Below are 7,126 nucleotides of genomic sequence, written 5' to 3' on the forward strand. Positions count from 1 at the left end.
GTCATATGGAGTGTAATCATTTAACAATGTATACATGTACCAAAACATCACATTGTACCCCATAAGTATATACAATTATTATTTGTCAATTAAAAATAAAAGAAAATAAAAAGAAGTATTCATTAAACTTCCCTCCATATTTTGTTTTGTTTTTTCATATCTTAATTTATGGACAAGATCCCACCAAATCACTTCTACAGAGAAGGGTTGTGATAAGAAAGAAGTCTCCTCCTGGCTTTGAGTTTCAGAGTAGAAGAGTTGCTGCATACCCTTACCAACATTTGGTGTTGTTTTACCAATCTTGTGGGTGTGAAATGTGATATTTTTAATTGTAATTTTATTTATTTGATTATAAGTGAAGTTGATTCTTAGGAATTGTTCACATAGTCTAGATATTTTATTAATCCTTTCTTAGTTACTATTATAGACTGTGCGTTTATGTTAAGGACAAATCTTGCTTAAATCTGAGAGCAAAGTAGGTGATAAAGAGAAAAGCATATACGACAACAGCATGAAGTATGTTCACATACTATACACACACACACACACACACACATATATATATATATGCAGTGCATAGGTAAAGATTAAATAATTATAATAAAATGAACAACCATATGCCCACCACTCAGTCTGAGAAATAAAATACTTCTGGTAATTTGAAAATTATCAAATTGTCCTCCCCCTCAATTGCACTCAGAGGAGCAATTTTCTGTAAATAATTCCCATAGTTTTCTTCATATCACAATGAACATGTATTTGTGTATTCCCAAATACAGTGCTTGGTTATGCCAATTTTTGAATATGCCTCACTTCACCCAGTGGACTCTGCATTCAAATTTTCTGGGCTTGAGATCCCAGTTCATCACCTTGGTAGGAAGCTATACCAACTTGGGAAATTTATTTCTTCTGTTCAGTCATAATTTCCTCATCCATAAAATGCTAACAGTAACTGTACACAGCTCATAGCATTCTTGTGGGATTAAATTATATATATGGCACTTAGCCAAGAGCTTGGTAATAGTAAGCAATTTACATATTCACTATGATCATTATTATTACTATTATGATTGCATTCTTCAGTGACTCATGCCTCATATTATGGTGATGTATGTGGCTATAGTTTGTCACTGCCATATAGTATTTCACTATATGTATATGCCATAACTGATGTATTCATTTTAATGCTGATGGGCATTTGGACTGTTCCCAGAATTTGGCTATTATAAATATTACTGGTAAGAATATTTTTGTACAGGTCTTGTTGCACAAGGATGAGAGTTGCTCTAAGATTTTAGGTTATATGCCCAAGAGTAGACCTGCTGGGCACATTCCTCTTTACTAGGGCACATATGCACATTCTTCTTTACTAGGTAGTGCCAAATAATTTTCTAAAGCAATTATACCAATTTATCTCCCCACTGGTATGTAGAAAAGTTGCTTCACAGTCTTACCAACACTTGATGTTGTCTTACTAATCTTTTTGAAACTGCTACCTTGTCTGGTGTATATACCCTGGGGTTTGCTGTCTCGTGCCGAGAAAGAATTTAGGACATGGACACATGTGGGTGGGTTAAGGAATGGAAAGTTTAATAGACAGAAGAAAGGAGAGAGGAGAGCAACTCCTTGCAATAGAAAGAGAGAGAGGGAGAGAGAGAGAGAGACAGACGTCAGAAAAATGGGGGAGGTGGCAGACCACAGCAGATTTTATATGCAAGCTGAAGGCAGTGTCTGATTTATGTAGATTGGTTCCATCAGGTATGACGTTTACATGAAGCGTGGGGAAGGCTGGTTGCCTCATCCTAATCTTGTTATGCAAATGGGCTTTCCAGTTGATCAGGCCATTTTGTCTGCTCTTTACTGTACAGGTGGCTTACAAAGAGAAGGGAAGATGGAGCTGCCATCTTGAATATGTCTAGTCCCTAGTTCCTGTCAGCATTTACCTGTGCAAGCTCCCAGCTTGCTTATCAATGTCTGCAGCTCGACTTTACAGGCTGCTCTTTGTTAGAAAATGATTTAACGCTGCTTTTCATTAAAGAGAAAAGCCTTACCAAGGACTCCCATGCCCTTACTATATGCCCAAGTGATTTCTTCTTAACTTCTATATCATTTTGGGTGTGAAATGTGATCTCTTTTTTATTTTAATCTTATTTCTTTGATTACAAGTCAGGTTGATTTATAGGAGCTGTTTACATAGTCTAGATATTAATCCTTTCTGATTTACTGTTACAAACTGCATGTTTTTGTCTCCCGAAAATTTATGTGCTGAAGCCCTAGCTGCCACTGGGATGGTGTTAGGAAGTGGGGCCGTTGGGAGGTGATTAGGTGTAGGTAAGATCATGAGAGTCAAGCCTCCATCATGGATTAGTGTCTTTATAGGAAGAGAAAGAGGCTAGAACACATTCTCTTCATCATGTGCAGATACAAGAGTAAGAATAAGGTGCCTGTCTGAAAACCAAGATGTGGGCCCTCATTGGAGACTGGATCTGCTGGCTCCTTGCTCTTGGGCATCTCAGCATCTGGAACTGTGGGAAATCAATGTTTGTGGGTGAGGCCACTCACTGTATGGTATTCTACTGTAGCATCCCACACTGACTAAGACAGTTACTTATGTTGCAGTTGTTCATTCCTCCTTTGTGGCTTGTTTTTAAATTGTCAGTGGTAACTTTGGATGAACAGAAGTTCTTAATTTCAATGTGGTTGAACTTATCAAATGTTTCCTTTATGGTAAGTGTCATGGCTAATTTTATGTGTCAACGTGAGGGTCATGAAGTGCCCAGACATTTGGTCAAGTATTATTCCGGGTGTGTCTGTGAGGGTGTTTCTGGATGAGGTTAGCATTGGAATTGGTAGGCTCAGCAAAACAATTGTCCTCCCTAATGTGGATGGGCCTCATCCAGTCAGTTGAGAGCCTGAATTGAACTAAAACGCTGATCCTCCCTTGAATAAGACAGAACTCCTCCAGCCTGCCTGCCTTGAGCTGGGACATTGGCTCTTTCCTTCCCTGGACTTGAACTGAAACACGAGCTCTTTCTGAATTCTAAGCCTGCTGGAATTTGGACTGAAACTACACCATTAGCTCTTTTGAGACTTCAGCATGTAGATTGCAGATATTGGGATATTTCAGTTTCCATAATTGTGTGAGGCAATTCCTTATATCATCTTCTATGTATACATACATTCTATTGCTTCTGTTTCTCTGGAGAATCCTAATACAGTTAGCCTTTGTTTGGTCTTCTTTAGGAAATCATTTACTCCTCTAGGGTCCTACTGATAGTTTTCTATACTACCTTCTAAAAGTTTTATAGTTTTACCTTTCAAATAAAAGATTTTAATCTACAATAAATTAACTTCTGTACATGTTGGGAAGTATAGATTAAATTTTATTCTTTTCTCTGTAATAACTAATTAATCTAGAACCTTTATTGAATGTTCCATCCTCTCTACACTGATCTGAAGTGCATGATCTTCCATAAATTAAGTATATTTCTCTTTATGGGACTGTTTCTGCTTTCCATATTCCTTTAATCTGGGCTGTTTGCCTATCCTTGAACTATCTTAATTATTACAGTTTTATAACAGAACTTGATATCTAGCAGGGCAAGTCCATCCACCTTCTTGTTATTTAACAAGTGTTTTGGCTTTTCCTGTTCCTTTACTATTTGAGATAAATTTTAGAATCAGCTTGCTTAACTTCCTGGAAAACTCTCTCGAGGTTTTAATCAGTATCACATGAAATCTACAGATGAATTTAGGTAAAATTTACTTTATTCGAATATTGAATCCTCTTACTAAAAAATGTTGTATTGCTCCCTATATATTTAGGTTTTCTTTAATATCTTTCAACAACATTTTCTAATTTTCTTTATAATGGGCATATCTGTGCTTTGTTAGGTTTGTTTTCTGGTACTTAATATTTTTTCTTGTGGTTGTAAATTATATCATTAAAATTATATTTTCTAACCAATTTTTGCTAGTATATTAAAACCAGTTATTCTATCCTAAAATCCTGGTAAACTTAAAAAAAAATCTAATAATCTATTAAATATTACTTTGTCTTCTTCCATACCGTCTCCAAATAAAGGCAGTATTTTGTTCAGATTTTTAAGAACTCTTTCTTGCCTTACTGTACTGGTTAACACTCCAGTAAAATGATGAATAGGAATGGTGAGAGCTGGCATCCTTGTCTTTACGTGACCTTAAAGGAAATGTTTTCAGCTTTACACCATGGATTTTAGGATTTTTGTAGTTGTTTTTATTAGGAAAATCTTCTTCTATCCTGGTATAGCAGATTCAAAAGGGCTGAAAGTTCTTTGATAGTCCTCCTGCAAAGAGATGGGGTCGGTTTCTCCTACCCTAGAATCTGGATTGGTCTGTGACTGATCAACAGAGCACAACAAAGGTGACCCAAAGCTGGTTCTGAGCTTTGCCTTTAAGAAGGCTGGAAACATCCCCCCCAGGTCCCTTGGAGTTTTGGCCTTCTATGTAGAAATCCAAATATCCTGCTTGAAAGACCACATGGGAGAGAAGAGAGCTCCAGCTGAGTCCATCCTCCAGGTCATTTCTGCCAAGTGAGTGAAGCTGCCTTGTGTCCTCTGGCTCTGCTCACTGGCATCACCAGCTGAAAATCACTGAGTGACTCCAGTCAACACTACATGGAGTAGAAGAGCCATAAAGCTGAGTTTTGTCTGAATTCCTGACATATAAAAATGTGAGATGTAATAAAGTGGTTGTTTATTAAGCCATTAATTTTGGGGGGAGTTTATACAGCAATAAAAAGCTGGCAGAGAATTTGGTAATGGGAAGGGGGTATCCCCATAAAAAGAAGTTAAAGCATGGCCTTTGCATCTAGGTGGTAAGTAAAAGCAGGAAAAAGCTTCCATGAAACTGTAAAACCAGAAAGGCCTCAAAGGGATTATTGTGAGGACTTTAAGGACAGTGAGAAAAATATGAGAAGCTAGGGGTCTTATTTTGTAATGGTGGAAAGTTGGGTAACATTGTTACCTGCCGCAGGATGGAAGTAGAAGGAGTTCCCAATGATCTCCTAGATCTTTCTGGGGAGATTTGCATGAAAAATATAAAAAGTGCCAACTTGGGTTTTTATTTGCCACTGATGAAGTAGGAGAAGAGGGAGGTAAACCAAAGAATGAACTGTTCATATTCTAAAGTTTTTTGGGTGTATCTCATAGACCCTCTCTGATAAACAATAGGATTTTTAATTGTCTTGACAGCATTGACCCAAGATAGAGAGTAGCATGTCTCAAAAAGATCATGAGTGCTCTTTTATCTAATAGGTGAATCCCAATGAAATTCATAGAAAATCCACAAAGTTTTTAATGGAGATTATATTGATGGAACCGACAAAGAAGACTAGAAGAGACAGAACTAGTGCAAAGTAAAAACAGGCCTTTGGTTCCCCAACTTTCTATGTGCACGAAGCAGACTGAGAGGCTACTAAGTTGCAACCTCAGGCCATTTCTTATGGAAAAGAAAGGATGACTCAGAGAGCAGAACCCAGCACTTAGCTCAGAGGACGGAGCCAAGGGAAACATTCTGAAGGAGAAGGGTTGATGGGAGTGGTGAATAACTGGTCCCTTTACTTTGCAGGTCTTTAGGTCCAGAGGAACTATATTGAAAAAATGTACTGAAGAAGCCTCATCTATTGATTTAGCTGTATCATTTTGTTATTTATTCCTATTTGTTTGCTTTGTTTTTTGCCTCTGTTTCTCTTTGGCTGTTTATCCTCTTCATTATTCTGTTCGGATCACCTTGTGAATGCTTTAATATAGATATTTTAAATTTAATTTAGGTCTGTTATTTCCATTTGTTTCCTTTTTATATTTTCTAGTTTTTTACTGAGATTTCCTTTATTTTATTTCATTGTGAGTATATTTTCTTTTTTTTAGTTTTTATTTCCTTAGTTTTTGGGATAAAGTTGGTTTTGGTTACATGGAAAAGTGTTTTAGTGGTGATTTCTGGGATTTTGGTGCACTCAACACCTGAGCAGTGTACACTATACCCAAATATGTAGTCTTTTATCCCTCACCTCTCTTTCCCCTCAAGTCCCTGAAGTCCCTTATATCACTCTTATGCCTTTGCATCCTCATAGCTTAGTTTCCACTTATAAATGCGAACATATGGGATGTTGTTTTCCATTCCTGAATTACTTCACTTAGAATAATGGCCTGTAGCTCCATTCAAGCTGTTTCAAAAAACTTTATTTCATTCCTTTTTATGGCTGAGTAGTATTCCATAGTGTATATATACCACATTTTCTTTATTCACTTGTTGGTTGATGGGCACTTAGGTTGGTTCCATACTTTTGCAATTGTGAATTGCGCTGCTATAAACATGTGTGTGCATGTGTTTTTTTCATATAATGACTTCTCTTCTTCTGGGTGGATACCCAGTAGTAGGATTGCTGGATTGAATGGTAGATCTCCTTTTAGTTCTTTGAGGAATCTCCGCACTGCTTTCCATAGTGGTTGTACCAGTTTACATTCCCACCAGCAGTGTAAAAGTGCTCCCTTTTCACCATACCCATGCCAACATCTATTGTTTTTTAATTTAATTATGGCTATCCTTGCAGGAGTAAGGTGGTATCTCATTGTGGTTTTGATTTGCATTTCCCTGATCATTAGTGATGCTGAGCATTTTTTCGTATGTTTGTTGGTTGTTTGAATATCTTCTTTTGAGAATTGTCTGTTCATGTCCTTAGCCCACTTTTTGATGGGATTGTTTGCTTTTTTCTTGCTGATTTGTTTGAGTTTCTTATAGATTCTGGATATTAGTTCTTTGCTGGTTGCATAGTTTGTGAATATTTTGTCCCATCCTTGGGTTGTCTGTTTGCTGATTATTATTATTATTATTTTTTGCTGGCAGAAGCTTTTTAGTTTAATTGGGTCATTATGAGGACATTTTCTTTTGCCTCATTGAGATAGTTATGGTAGTTGCTTAAAACACTTGTTTATTAAATCCTATATTTGGATCTTATGTCTCAGAATTGGTCTCCATTGATTGCCTTTTCCCTTGATACTGAGTCACATTTTACTGTTTTTAAAACAATATTTTGAATAATTTTGGATTATATCCTGGAAAATTTGAGAAGATTGTTAATTTTTTTTGT

Source organism: Pan paniscus, chromosome 3 (assembly GCF_029289425.2).
Source record: "Pan paniscus chromosome 3, NHGRI_mPanPan1-v2.0_pri, whole genome shotgun sequence".
Lineage (NCBI taxonomy): Eukaryota > Metazoa > Chordata > Mammalia > Primates > Hominidae > Pan > Pan paniscus.